This window comes from Amblyomma mixtum, chromosome 10, assembly GCF_055824585.1.
Source record: "Amblyomma mixtum isolate Tamu chromosome 10, ASM5582458v1, whole genome shotgun sequence".
NCBI lineage: Eukaryota > Metazoa > Arthropoda > Arachnida > Ixodida > Ixodidae > Amblyomma > Amblyomma mixtum.
This window is the reverse complement of record NC_143021.1, coordinates 50264564-50280159: the sequence shown is the minus strand read 5'-3', so window position 1 is coordinate 50280159 and position 15596 is coordinate 50264564. Positions and strand designations below refer to the sequence as shown.

The 15596-nt window shown below is 50.0% G+C and overlaps 1 protein-coding gene across 7 annotated transcripts in view; it reads right to left on the bottom strand.

The window, feature by feature from the left end:
• LOC149325761 (uncharacterized) overlaps nt 1-15596 on the bottom strand; it is a 180305-nt gene that overhangs the window by 43191 nt on the left and 121518 nt on the right. The window lies entirely within an intron of this gene.

Sequence of the window (15596 nt, the reverse complement as noted above, 5' to 3'; positions counted from 1 at the left end):
GCCTGTAAGGGTAACGGAGTGGATTCCAAGAGAAGGCAAGCGTAGCAGGGGCCGGCAGAAAGTTAGGTGGGCGGATGAGATTAAGAAATCTGCGGGAATACGGTGGCCGCAACTGGCCAAGGACATGGTTAATTGGAGCGACATGGAAGAGGCCTTCCATGTCTTCCAGAGGGAAGACTTCAAAACATTTGAAATTGCATCAGCAATAACCAAGACCGTATGACCTAGAAATGGTCCCCCGAAATCAATTTTATTTATTATTTATTTATACATACTGCAGCGCAATCATATGCGCTATGGCAGGAGTGGGAAAAACAAAAAAGCAAAATACTAAAGGTAACAAAATGCAACAAAATGTACAAAGTGAGCACAATAAAGTTCAAAACACACAAAAAGTAACAACCAAAAAGGAACTGTTAATGGCACGGCAGGAATTTTCAGGTATTATGTGTCTTCCATGGCAGTTATAAAACTTTGAACTGGAGATGGACGAATGGATCCAGGTAGAGAATTCCAGGCTTCTATTGAACGGGGAAAAAAACTGAATTTGAACAAATTAGTACGTGCAAAATACGGTATTAAATTTAGCTCGTGATGACTTCTTGTAGATGATAATGGTGCAAAGTTAATGTAGTGGTTAACTGAGAGCCTTACCGAGGAATTTACGATACAATGTAAGAATTTTAGTGATTCAGTGTGGCGACGGGCGGAGAGCGTGGTTAAATACAATGAGAGAAGTGTAGAAGAGGGTGAGAAATCGCGATCATAACGATGACATATAAAACGCACAGCTTTTTTCTGGACTGCTTCTAACATGTTAATTTCAAACTGCTTGTACGGGTTCCACACTACAGCTGCGTAGTCAAGAACAGGCCGGATTAAAGTTTTATACAGCAGTAACTTTGTGTCTTTTGGTGAATTTGGTAACGTGCGTCGTAGATAACCTAGTTTTTTAGTGCTTTATTACATACGTAATCAATGTGATTAGACCATGACATGTTATGCGTGAATATGATACCAAGATATTTGTACTGAGAAACCCTATCTACCACATGGCCATTGAACGAGTAATTATAAAGGGAAACGGAAGACTTGTTACAAAAAGACACGAGGACGCTTTTATCAAAATTAATTCTCATTTGCCAGGTGCTACACCAACTACAAAACCTATTAAATGACTCTTGCAGATGACGATGATCATTAGGGCCATTAATTAATTCGTATAAAACAGTCATCAGCGTAAAGACGAATGTTAGAAGAAATGTTATGTGGCAAGTCATTTATATATATTAAAAAGAGTAGCGGTCCAAGGACGGAACCTTGAGGCACTCCTGACGTCACATCAACAGCAGCGGAATGAGAAGAATTATAAGATACGAACTGGGAGCGGGATGAGAGAAAGCTAGAAATCCAATCAACCAAGTGAGGATTGTTTAGTACAGCATTTAGTTTAGCAAGAAGTTTGGAATGTAGAATAGTATTGAACGCTTTCGAGAAATCTATAAAAATGGCATCAACTTGGTTGCCGATATCGAGGTTAAGTAATTTATCATGAATGAATTCTGTTAATTGTGTTACTGTACTAAAACCGCGCCTAAACCCATGCTGAAAGTTAGATAGCAAATTACTGGATTCAAGAAAAAGCATGATGTGTTTCTGAATGACGTTTTCCAACATTTTGCATGATTGTGATGTCAAATAAATCGGTCTATAGTTAGACAAGCATTGCCTATCACCGGATTTATAAAGAGGGAGCACTTTGGCTAATTTCCATGAAGAAGGGACAGTAGCAGATGATAAGGAGTTATTGAATATGATGGACAGGTATTTCGATGACCATGTAGCGCCCGGCGACGCTATAAAGCGCCGGCGCTGAGATCGGCGTTACAGCGCGCGCTAGAGGAAAATAAAGACGGACAGCGCGTGCTCGTGGCGCACGCCCGGCACGGGTAGTCCGGAACTAGAAGCCTGCCACGCTGGTCGTCTCTGTCTGGTGCTCCGCTGCGACCCCGCAAATCTTCAACAGTGGTGACCCGGCGAACCGTGCCTTCTACCCAGCGGCGTCCTAGCATGGCGTACTGGCAGCACCCAAGTTTCGACCCGCCGCTCCCGGCGTTCCGGCCTGCAGGCGTCGGCGGGTGGTTCGCCCAACTGGAGGCTGCGATGTACCTGAACGGCATCACCATCCAGCCGTTCAAACACGAAGTCCTTTGTGACATCCTCCCGGCCGACCTCCTGCGTCGGCTCACCTACTCTGCTTTCGGCGGCCGGCCATACGATGAGCTGCGTGCGGCCGTCTTGGCGTACTTCGGCGCCTACTACGTTCCGCCGCCGCTCTACGACGCAGCGGACCCGTTTTCGCCGCCGCCAGCCTCTGGCCCTGCACCGGCCTCGCTCGCGCCCACGCAGCCTTCATCAGAACCCGGCCCGCCTCAGCAGCCCCTCGCCGCATCGCCGCCACTCCCATCCAGCGTCTCCAGCCCGGCTGTCTCTCTCGACGCCACACCAGGTGGGATCCGCACGAGCTTCGCCTCGCGTCCTTCTCCCACTACTATCGTACCCGCGTCTCTGGCCCTGCCTCTTTGCGCTTCAGTGGCGTTGTCGCCAGAGCCTCCTGCAGCCAAAGACGACTCTGCGGCAGCAGCCGTGCCGAGGCTTCCGGCATCTCCATCTACCTCGTCACTACCGCCAACCGCTCTGCAGGCCTCTTCTGTGCGGTTGAAGCCGTCGCCCGCTGATGCTAAAGAGCCCTCGACAACGACCAAACCTGCTTGTCACACTCCCAGCCCCTCAGAAGGTCCGCAGAGCACTACTCGTCATCAGGAGCAGGATGAGAAAGCCAACCCGATGACAGCAGTAACAAGCACGGCGATCGCCTCCAGCCCCACTTTGCCTGAAACAGTTCCTGACCCCGTGTCAGCGCTTGCTCTCAAGCCCGACCATGCCCACACGCGCATCAGTACTGGCCAGTCGCTCCGGACGGCCACTCCCGCTTTACCCCAGCACCTGGAATTGAACCCAGCAACTTCCTCCGTCCTCACCACAGCTGTCACCGTTGTCTCGTCGGTCACACCTGTGCCAACCCTAGTGGCCGGACCGCACTGCTCGCGCCCTACATCAGGGGCACCTGAGCCATGTAAGCCAGCCATTTCCACCTATTTGGACGACTTGAAGCTGGCGCTACAGCAGCGACACGACACCACGCTAAAGACCACATCTGTCCACGGAGCCGTTTCGACCGCTCCCTTGCTTGTGACGGCGTACTCTGTGTGCCAGCTTCCCGCCGACATCAGCTGCAACGGTCCAGCCCCAATGACACTTGTGCCAGCGGGCAGCACTACAGTCGGTGACGGCCCCACCATGGCCTCCATTGCCCTAATATGCTTTGTCAGCTCGGCACCCTGCATCATTCGCCCATTGCGCAGCAGCCAGGCTCGTCCACCTGAATCCGCGCCCTCCACCCGACGGCTCTTCCCGGACCCTGACATGAAATTACCGGACCCTCCCTCCATCGCGTGACCTCCATCTGCACCCCGTCGGCGCGTACATTTCGCCGTTCCGTCTAGGCGGGGGGCCCTGTAGCGCCCGGCGACGCTATAAAGCGCCGGCGCTGAGATCGGCGTTACAGCGCGCGCTAGAGGAAAATAAAGACGGACAGCGCGCGCTCGTTGCGCACGCCCGGCACGGGTAGTCCGGAACTAGAAGCCTGCCACGCTGGTCGTCTCTGTCTGGTGCTCCGCTGCGACCCCGCAAATCTTCAACAACCACATGGAGTAACGACCCGCTGAGCAACGGGTCGCAGTCCAAACTGTGAGCTCGACGAAAATGACAAAAAGCGTATCGCCATCGGCTTTCCTTTTATGACAGAATCTGATCTTTTCAGCATTTTGTCTAGTCTGAAACGTAACAAATCTGCCGGACTTGACAACATTTTCACAGGTGATCTGATAAGAAACATTACAGCTCTGAAAAATGTTTTACTGCTTATCTTAAACGGCATAATTAAGAGTGGTACAAGCCAGAATCACTGAAGAGCGCTCGCGTTGTTCCTCTGTACAAAAGTGGGAAGAAGAATGATATTGCAAACTATCGCCCTATATCTATTCTTTCCTGCGTATCCCAGATATTGGAAAAACATGTACTTTCTGTAATGAATGCTTTTATTACTAAACATGACCTAATGAGTGGGAATCAGTACGGTTTTGTCAGCGGGTCAGGAACACAGGTGCTATTGGAAAATCTCTCCGATTTGCTGCATCAAAGCCTGGAGAACAATGAGGTAGCATTCGCACTTTTTTTGGACGTAAAAAAAGCTTTCAACACGGTAAATCATCAAATTTTGTGTTCTAAACTGTACTCGTATGGATTTAGGGGTCTGCTGCTGATAGCAGAAGCGATAAGCCACCAACTGAACCCGTGCCGACACCGATCTTTCATTCGTTTCTCTCTCTCCCTCGCCCCTCTTTCCCTCGCCCCTCTGGCTATATAATATCCCTTGATCCGAGAATAAAGCGTCATTCTCCGGCCTGGCTACGCTGTCTGATGCATCGACCGGGAGCGGCTTGTCCACCGACAACGCCGTCTCAACAGGGTCCTTTTTTGTCTTTAATTGAAAACTATCTTCACAATCGTTCTCAAGCAGTCATGTTTGGGCCTATCTGCAGTGACGCTGTAAAAGTGCTGTGTGGTGTCCCGCAAGGGTCCGTTTTATCTCCTTTGTTGTTTAACTTATATGTGAATGACATATGTGACCATGTGAAATCATCCACCATATTCCTTTACGCCGATGACACTTTACTAGTCTCAAGCAACCCTGAATTTTCATATGCCCTGGCTAACCTCCAGGAGGACGCTATTAAAGTTAGTGATTGGTTTGCCTCAAATTTAATACAAATAAATAACACCAAATCCAGACTAGTCTGTTTTCGTAACCCGCATAAAGATGTACCAAGTGCAGGTTCCATATATTTACACACCTCATACTGCTCTTTGTGTTCTTGTCAACCTATAATTAGCGTCCCGTCGGTTAAGTATCTTGGTATATACATAGACAGTGATTTGGCATGGAATACTCAGATGGCGCACATTTGTAAGAAACTCAGAAGTGTTGCATGCTTGTTGTTTAATTTGCGAACTATGATGCCATTTTCTGTGAGAAAATTAGTCGCCCAGGCTCTGGGGTATAGTGTCTTGAGATACGGTATGTGTTGTTTTTTTAACTGCTCTTTCACATGGGAATGTCGTGTTAATAGGATTTTGAAAAACATTGCTACAAGCGTTCTCTACTTGCCGCAGGAAAATCTGCCCAACAGTGTCTTTACCGCAGCCGGTTTGCCTTCTTTTGACAATCTTTTTAAACAAATTCTAGTACTGAAATATTTTTGGAATAGCGCATACAGACACATAAATACGAAACCGGTACCGTTGAGACATGTACCTCGCTATCATAAACCGAGAGTGCGCACTCACTACGGCAAAGCAACTAGAAAATATTACGTGCCAGCTATCTTCAACGAATTACCGGATGATTTATTTTCTTTAACCACCCGCATAAAACTGCGTGTTGCTGTTCAAGCGTTAGAGAATCTTTAACATGTACTAAAATCTTATCAGTGCTTTTTCATTTTTTCCGTGCCAAAATTTTTGTGTTCTTCATGTTTACGTCTTTTAATTTTCTTTTGCCTCTGATGGAGCTCTGATGGAGCGCGAAGATTGCCGCGGCTGCCGGTTGTCGCCGCACAAGCCCACTTGTGGCTTCGGCGCTTCCGTTTCTTTGTATGTTCAGATTATGCTGAATAAAGATTATTATTATTATTATTATTATTATTATTATTATTATTATTATTATTATTATTATTATTATTATTAAACGCATTGTATATTCCATCTGGACCGGTACATTTCTTAACATCGAGGTTTAGTACAAGATTTAGGATGCCATCAGGGTTTACCACAACATCACTGATTGCTAAAGAAGAAATTATATTGGTGAGCGGTGGAATGACATTGTTATCGGGAACGAACACAATGTGAAGCTTTGACCAGGGTCGCTGCCGGAAAGGCCAGGGTGTCTGCTGGACTGGCTGTGCAGCTCGATGTTGAGCCAGGCACATTGTACAGTTCTTCGCACTGTTGCCAATGTCATTGTCTATGGCACCAGACATGGCTCCTGCCAGTCATCTTGCTCTTCTCAGTGGCATGGTGGCTGACATGAAGCAAACCAAGTACCTAGGCCTGCAGTGATCGTAGAACCACGACTCTTGATGAACATAGCAGACAACCCTCATAGAGACTGAGCTTAGTGCTTCTAGTATCGAAGGGATTCCACTGCGGTCCTACTCGAAGAATTTCTCCTCTCAAAACAGAAAGAATAAGATATCCCAGAAGTGGATCATTTCTTGTGGCTCGTGCCAGAACAGCAGGTGACATGAGTCGTGGATATGCCTGCTCAAGCAAGAAGATCTCAGCAGGGCGAGACAGTGCAGTGCTGTGTTTGGGCAGTGGCAGTCTACTAAGAGCATCAGCATGGCCGAGCGCTTTGCCAGACTTGTACACAAGTTTGTACTTATAAGCGGAGAGCTTCAGAGCCCACTTTACCGCTAGATGTGAAGCTTGCTGCACTTGCACTGGAACAGCTTTCACTTGAACAGGCTTGTTGGCACCCAAAGGCCCTTGAAGTGGCTTGTGGTCAGTGTGTATCTCAAACGATATGCCCCACAACTACTGGTCGAGCCGATCCACACCAAACATTCAAGCCAGTGCCTCCTTGTCAAGCAGACTGTAGTTTTCTTCTGCTTCAGGCAAGCTCCTTGAGGCAAGGGCAATGGGATGTTCTTGGCCATCAGCATCTTTGTGAGCCAGAACTGCACCTATGTCATATGTCGATGCGTCGCAGCTGAGGCATACAGGCCTATCAGGCGGAAATGTGTAAGAACTGGAGCTGAAGTTGTGGGCCCTTCCTTCAATCCCTCCGCGCACGGGGTCAGTACATAGCCCAAGAGTGGGCTTCCTTACATGTCCCGGGGCGTGCGAAGAGAGAGACCCACTGCGGGGTTCGAGCACCGAGCCGTAAGGGGTCCAGTCTGCTCTTGCCGCGCTCGTGCGCTCTCAATCCAAGAGAATTAGCACGTTAATGCAGCACACGCATTTATTGTGCTGACAACCACGACACACACATACACAAGGCACTGCATGCGGCACTCCTTCAACCCGTGCGCACCTGGCGTCCACCGCCACCCGACAGCGGGACGCAGACGATGCGCGCGCAGACCGGTGCGGAGGGAAAACTCTAGTGAGAGACGCGGCTGACTCGGTTCAGCGGCGGCGGTTACTCGGCGGGTTTCGGCGGGCACTCGCAGGTTCCGCAAGGGCGGGGCGCGAGGCTCTCGGCTTGCGATGTGCAAGGCACGCGAATGCCCGTCGGACAAGGCCTCGGGGACAGCGAATATCAGCCGCTCACGTACCTTGCCGCTTGCGTCGGCCCGTGTTCCGCCATCGTCGCACGCCTGCCACCAACCTCCCGCGCTCCCGCAACCGGCTACCGAACAGCACAACTTCGCCCCTACGTCACACCCCCGCAGCCCAATTAGCGGACCACGTAGCACGACCCCCCTGTGGAGCACAGCCGGGATCTTCACGAGACCGGAGGGCCCAGCGGGTGGTTAGGCAGCGTCCAGAGCCGTACCGCGCCTCCGCTAGCGGACAGGGTTTCGCAGCAGTCGAAAAGGAGCAGCACAGGCTGCCCTCGAGACAGCGCGAATGCCCACATCCCTCTCTGCTTAAGTGCCCTGGTCGGTCTGGAAAGCCAGCCGTATATCCGTCGACAGACACGCAATGGCACTGCAAGGTGGAGTCCTTCTCGCCAGCCTCCCTTTCCCCTTGCCCTAACGCGCTACGCTAAATGGTATATATTGCAACATTCCTGGGCACTCTCGTGGCGTCGTCTCCCGGCCGAACTGCCTTCCCCGCTATTCTGGCTAGCCTTAGCCATGGTGGCGGGCAGTGCTTCTTCTTCGTCGTCTCTTCTGTGTGGTCCCCTCGGGAGTCCGCTGCTGCCTGGCGCTGCACAGTAAAACGTGTCCTGGCCGTCCCGACTGTCTAGCCGTGACATATTTGGTGGAGCCGGCTGGGTAACGTCCCATGTACACTGACTCCGAAGACGCCTTTGAAGCGAGTTCCCAGGGCGTAGACACAACCCCCGTGCACAAAGCGAGCCGCCGCCTGCTAGGCCTACAGCCAGAGTTTAGCGGCCTGACAAAACCGTCAAGGAAGATGACAACAACCACTGGTAGCCAGACCACTCAACGTTTTGGAGCTGACGCTCCGTTCGTGCTCCACGCGCCCCGGTCACCGCCGACGTTCCACGGAGGCAGGTTTGAGACGTTGAAGATTGGCTCGCCAGTTTCGATCGTGTGGCAGCCTTCAACCAGTGGGACGGTGAGCGCAAGTTGAAGAATGTCTACTTCGTTCTAGAGGACTCGGCAAAGATCTGGTTCGAGAACCACGAGACCTCTTTTGCCACCTGGGAGGTTTTTCGGCGTGAGTTGCTGGCGACATTCGGCAACAGTGAAAGAAAAGAGAAGGCGGAAGTCGCTCTGCACTCCAGGTCGCAGCAGGCAAATGAGAGCGTCACCATGTTCGTTGAGGACATGATGCGTCTCTTCAATCGAGCCGACCCTGCTATGCCCGAGGCCAAGAAAGTGCGCCACCTAATGCGAGGCTTAAAGGAGCAGCTCTTTGCCGGACTGGTCCGTGACCCGCCAAGAACAGTGGCCGACTTCACAAGGGAGGCAACGGGTATCGAGCGCTCTCTACAGGAACGAGGCGCGCACTACGGACGTCAGGCTACCATAGCAGCCGCTTCCCCGTACACGCCTACGTCGCTGCCCGCCAAGGAGCTTCGGGAGCTTGTAAGAAGCCTCGTTCGCGAGGAACTGGCGAAACTTCGTCTTGAAGTTCCACAGGCCAGTGTCGCTGCCGTAACGGACGTGGTCCGTGACGAAATCCGACGAGCTGTGCAGCCGCCTCCCGCTCCACACCCGGCGCCCTCCGTTATGACGTACAGCGAAGCACTACGAAGTCCTAGGCCAGCGATGCAAGTCTTTCCCCCGTCGTTCCCGTGCCAGTACCATCCCTGCCAGTACCTGCCATGCCAGTACTACCCGTGCAACAGGAGTACAGGCCCCCCATGAGCAAAGCGCACGTGTGGGGTACGCCAAACAATCGGCAGCTCTGTTACCACTGCGGGGAGCCCGGCCACATCCTCCGTCACTGCCCCTACCGCAGAATAGGTTTAAGGGGGTTTTCACCTCATGCACCTCGACCACGCTACAGTGAAAGACCACGGGATATCGAGATGTACCTGGCTGATAACGTGCAGTCCTCGACCCCGCAGCGACGCCAGTCCAGATCGCCATCCCCAAGGCGGTTCTCTTCGCCCGGCCGCCCGTCGTCCTCTGGCCAGTTCAGAGGCGCGTCCCCACGTCGGGAAAACTGAAGACGGTGTCCTCCGGGGGTAGGGCCGCCGCTACTGGAACGTGTCAAGAGCCTCCACCCGAACATTCGCCGCGACGCTCCGATCAACGACGACGTGACCCGACGACATCAACGACGCGCTGCGACCGACTGGTTTCCGCCGAAATTCCGGTATCCGCCGACAACCATGACGTTACCGCACTCGTGGATACCGGCGCCGATTTTTCTGTAATGAGCAGTCGTTTAGCCACAGCCCTGAGGAAGGTTCTAACTCCTTGGTCCGGGCCGCAGATCCGGACAGCTGGTGGCCATGTCGTAACTCCGATTGGTGTCTGCACTTCGCGAATCCAGATCCGCGGTGTTACTTTCCCTGGTTGCTTTGCTGTGTTACCCGAGTGCTCCAAGGACCTCATACTCGGTTTGGATTTCCTTCAGGAGTACGGTGCCGTCATCAATCTTCAGGAGCTAATCGTGTCGTTTTCCACCCAAGGCCCTGTCGACGACGATACCGTGCCACGCAGGGCTAAGTTGTGCGTCTGTGATGACCAGGTGTTGATCCCGTCAAGAGCCAGCATGTTTGTTACCGTAGAGTGCGATAACAGCCCCAGCACTCGTGGCATCGCTGAAACCAACATCTCGCTGCTCCTGGGTCGGCAAGTGTGTGTAGCTCGCGGAATTATTGAATTGAACAGTGGGCGAACCGAACTTTTGGTGACCAATTTTGGTTCTGAACCTCAGTGTTTGCCCCGCAAAACAGCTATTGCGTATTTCGAACAACTTTGTGAATTCGCGGGACAGCACGCGTTGTCCGAAATCCCGGCATTAGTGGAGGCGCCGACCACTCCCATAAAGACCGACGTGAACCAGAACCTCCCGTCTCATCAGAAACGCTGCCTGGAGGGCATTATCGAATCTTTCCGCGACTGTTTTGCCTCGACCTCCAAGGTCAGGCAGACTCCGATCACAAAGCACCGCATTATTGTTGACGCAAACCAGCGAACGTTATGCCAGACGCCTTATCGGGTCTCTTCGAAGGAACGTGACGCCATTCGCCGGCAAGTTCAAGAAATGCTCCAGGACGACGTGATACAGCCGTCGACGAGCCCGTGGGCATCGCCTGTTGTTCTTGTGGCGAAGGATGGGACCCTACGGTTCTGTGTTGATTACAGGCGTCTAAACAAAGTCACCAAAAAGGACGTTTATCCTCTGCCACGGATTGATGACTCCCTGGATCGGCTACGCCACGCCACGTACTTCTCGTCGCTAGATTTACGTAGTGGCTATTGGCAAATCGAGGTGGACGAGCGCGACCGGGAAAACACCGCCTTTATTACACCGGATGGTCTGTACGAATTCCGGGTGCTCCCTTTCGGACTGTGCTCAGCTCCTGCCACCTTCCAGCGGATGATGGACACCGTGCTTGCCAACCTAAAATGGCAGTCCTGCCTCGTGTACCTGGATGACGTTGTCATCTTCTCCGCCACGTTCGAAGAGTACTTGAGGCGCTTGCGTGCCGTGTTCGCCGCCATTCGTTCGGCTGGTCTTTCCCTCAAGCCCGAAAAGTGTCACTTCGCTTTCCAGGAGTTGAAGTTTCTGGGCCACATCGTGAGCTCTTAGGGAGTTAGCCCTGATACCGATAAGACAGCCGCTGTCGCTGCTTTTCCCATGCCAACCGATAAGCGAAGTGTGCGCCGCTTTCTGGGTCTCTGCGCCTATTATCGGCGTTTTGTGCGGAACTTCTCCCAGATCGCTGAGCCCCTCATCCGCCTTACGAAAGATGCCGAACCGTTCTCCTGGGGCCAGGAGCAACAACAGGCCTTCGAAGACCTCCGCACTCGTCTGCAAAGTACGCCCATCCTTGGCCACTTCGACGAGTCAGCCGACACTGAACTGCACACAGACGCCAGCAACATCCGCCTCGATGCGGTCCTTGTGCAGTGGCAGGATGGTCTCGAACGCGTAATCGCATGTGCAAGCCGCACCTTGTCACGCTCGGAGGCGAACTATTCCACCACTGAAAAAGAATGCCTGGCAATTGTGTGGGCAGTGACCACATTTCGCCCGTATTTGTACGGCCGCCCTTTTAGAGTCGTCAGTGATCACCATTCGCTGTGCTGGCTGGCGAACCCAAAGATCCCTGGGGGCGGCTTGCACGCTGGAGCCTTCGCCTTCAAGAGATCGACGTCAGAATCGTTTATAAGTCCGGCAGGAAGCACAGCGATGCCGACTGTCTGTCTCGTGCTCCTGTTGAGGACAACCGAGCTGATCCCGACACCGATTTTGTTTTTCTCGGCGCCATCTCCACGTCCGTCCTCATGCCTTCATCGCCATATTCAGGACTATATATGAGCAAAGCTTTCCTTATGTCACTTTCAAAAGACCTCGAAAAGCCAGAAAACCATGAATAACTGCAGAATGCCTTAAAATGATAAAAAAGAAGACGCACCTTTACAACCGCTTCATTCAAACAAAGTTACCCGATGATCTTGTACGATTTAAAACATATCGCAACCAAGTTACGTCTACTCTTCGTCAGGCAAAAAAACAGTACACGGAAAAACTATTAACCAAGACTTACTAAAAAGGAGCGATCTTGTGTGGCAAAACATTAAAAGAATTTTAAACCGAGGTTCTGCTGCCACTGATGTACTTGAACTTTTTGTTGATAATGAGCCAGTGAGTGGGAAAAAGCTAGCACATAGTTTTAATAATTATTTTGTGTCTCAGGCGGATGGGAATGACGATCTCACGGATGTGAAGTGTCTTGACGTACGGATTGTTTCGAGTACATTCCTATCGCCAACAGATGCTATTGAAATTAAAAATTGCCTCTTGGCTTTACGCAACAGCAAGGCACTTGACATTGATGGTTTCAGAATTTCCCCAGTAAAGTATGTAGCCGATGTAATTAGCCCAGTTTTAGAATATATCTAATTGTTGCATTGAACATGCAGTATTCCCCAAAAGAATGCAGATTGCCAGAGTCACGGTTATACATAAAGGCGGAGACAAAAACATTGTCAAATTATCGACCAATATCCATTCTTCCTGTTTTTTCAAAGTGTTTTGAAAAAATCCTGTTTAGACGAATATCTGGTTTCTGTGACAAACATAACATAATAACGCCCAGTCAGCATGGTTTCAGAAAACACTTCTCGACGGAAACCGCGCTTCTAACTCAAAAAGAACTAATCTTAGAGTCCTTTGAACAGAAACTTCTCACTCTTGGCATTTTCATTGATTTTTCCAAAGCATTTGACCGAATGAATCACAGAATAATGATAGCTAAGCTCGAGCACTATAGTTTTCGCGGAAAGTTTCTTCAAATAATTCAGTCTTATTTAGGTTCTCGAGTACAACAGGTAAACATACACAATGACTCCTCAGATTTTAGGCATATCACTTCAGACGTTCCGCAAGGCAGTATCTTGGGACCACTCCTATTCCTCCTTTATGTTAATGACGTCGTCTGCATTAGTAAGCTGCCAACTTTCATTATTTACGCAGATGACACCACTTTATTTTTTAGAGCCTCACATTTACAAGATCTTCAGCAACAAGCATCACATTGTCTACACTCGCTTTTAGAATGGTCTAAATGCAATTTGTTAAGCATTAACACCCAGAAAACAAAAGCTGTGCTCTTCAGACCTCGCAGTAAGCCTATTAACGGATCGCCACTTTCTTTAGGATTGGGCTCGTCACTCATCCAGATTGTTCCAGTCATCAAAAGTTTAGGTGTGATTTTTCATGAGAACTTATTATGGAAGGATCATGTCGAAATGGTAATAAACAAACAGTCAAGGTTGTCGGTATTTTATGTCGACTAAGGTACTTTATGCCGAAGCGTATTAAGCAAATGCTGTATAACGCACTTTTTTCTTCTGTTCTTAACGATTGCTTTTTGGTCTGGGGCACTACGTCTTTTACCAACATTAATCGTTTGCACCTTCCTCACAAAAAAGCTGTTCGTAGCATTGTGAATGCTCCGCGACTAGAGCATAGTGGCCCGATATTTCAGGCACTCGGCATCACCCCCCTTCCCCAGTTGTATGAAACGTTGCTCTTAAGACGGTATGAAACAAGTGTTGATAAAAACAATTGCTTTATGTTACAGCTGTCTGGACTGAATTACAAAGAGTCTAAATACTCTACTCGAACAGTTTTGAATTGGTTTGTACCTAAGACCGGCACAAATTACGGGTATCAAATGTTGAACTTCACTCTCCCACGTTTATTAAATAAGAAATCCTTATAAATGTATAGCTAAATAATGCCAACAACTGTTATATGTCCTGTGTGTTTGTACGTTTTTTTTTTCTCTGAAAGTGCCCTCGTATTGTTTCTTTCGTTTGTTTTGTTAACGTGAACAAGTGTATCACTGCCAAGCTTCTGTAGGGTGCGCCGGCCTCGTCAAGCCTTGCCACTGGCTTTTTGCCGGTGCACCCAACATCGCCATGATGTTAAATAAATATATTCTATTCTATTCTATTCTATTCTATTCACTCAACACCAAAAAGACGACAGTGAACTACGGCCTCTCATTGAGTATCTTGAAGGAAGCGCCGAGTCTCCACCGCGAATCTTCTCTCGTGGACTGTCGTCGTTCAGTTTGCGCGATGGCGTTCTGTATAAGAAAAACTACCACCCGACGCAAGCTGTCTATCTGCTCGTCGTACCTGCGGCCTTGCGCGACGAAGTCCTGCAGGCGTGTCATGATGACCCATCTTCTGGTCACCTGGGTTTTTCCCGCACTTTGGCGCGGATACGCCAAAAGTACTACTGGCCCAGGGTTGCTGCAGTTGTACAGCGTTACGTCCGAACTTGCCGCGAGTGCCAACGTCGCAAGACACCACCGACTAAGCCAGCCGGACTACTGCAGCCTATTGATCCACCACACGTTCCTTTCTACCAAGTCGGCATGGATTTACTCGGCCCCTTTCCGGAGTCTTCGCTGGGTAACCGGTACATTGTGGTCGCCACCGACTACCTCAGTCGATACTGTGAGACGAAAGCTCTTCCCCGTGGAACAGCTGCGGAAATTGCCGCCTTCTTCATGCACAACATCGTGCTTCGTCATGGCGCACCCACGGTCGTTTTAACTGACAGAGGGACGGCCTTTACCTCGGCGCTGACAGAGGAAGTTATGCGACTCAGCGGCACCAGCCACCGACGAACAACAGCTTATCATCCGCAAACTAATGGACTCACTGAGCGCCTAAATAAGACGATCGCCGACATGATGTCCATGTATGTCGCCGACGACCACCGCAACTGGGATGCAGTACTCCCTTACGTTACTTTCGCATATAACACTGCCCTGCAAGAGACTACTCACTTCACACCGTTTCGCTTAGTCCATGGTCGCGAAGCCACGACTATGCTCGACGCAATGCTTCTTCCTGGTAGTGTAAACTCCGCTGTCGGGGGCGCCGCCCGCTTTGTTCACGAAGCTGAGGCCGCCCGCCAACTTGCTCAGCAACATATACGGCTATTGTTTCCGCTATTGTTTCTAATATACATTAACGACCTGCCAATTTCTATTAACTCCACAATTAGGCTTTTCGCAGATGATTACGTTATTTATCGAGTAATCAAATCCGCTTCAGACTCATCCATACTTCAAAGTGACCTAAATAAGGTATCTAATTGGTGTAATAATTGGCTCATGAGACTGAATACTAACAAGTGTAAGGTCATGCGTATTTCACACCGATCTGCTAACGAAAGTCTTATTCCCTACAATATTTCAGGTACTCTCCTTGAGCAAGTTACCGCATATAAATATTTAGGGGTTCATATAACTTCTAACCTTTCATGGCAGGCACATGTTGATTATGTTGTTAACAATGCTAACCGCATGCTTGGCTACTTGCGTCGTAATTTTTCCATGGCTCCATCTTCTTTAAAACTGCTACTTTATAAAACCTTAGTTAGATCTAAATTAGAATATGCGTGCTCTGTGTGGGACCCGGGACATGAAACTCTTACTAATCAGTTAGAGTCAGTACAGAATCGTAGCGCCAGATTTATTTTGTCTAACTTTTCCCGCACTGCTAGTGTAACTGCAATGAAAAATACTTTGAACCTTCCTAGCCTTTCCCTTCGTAGAAAACTCGCGC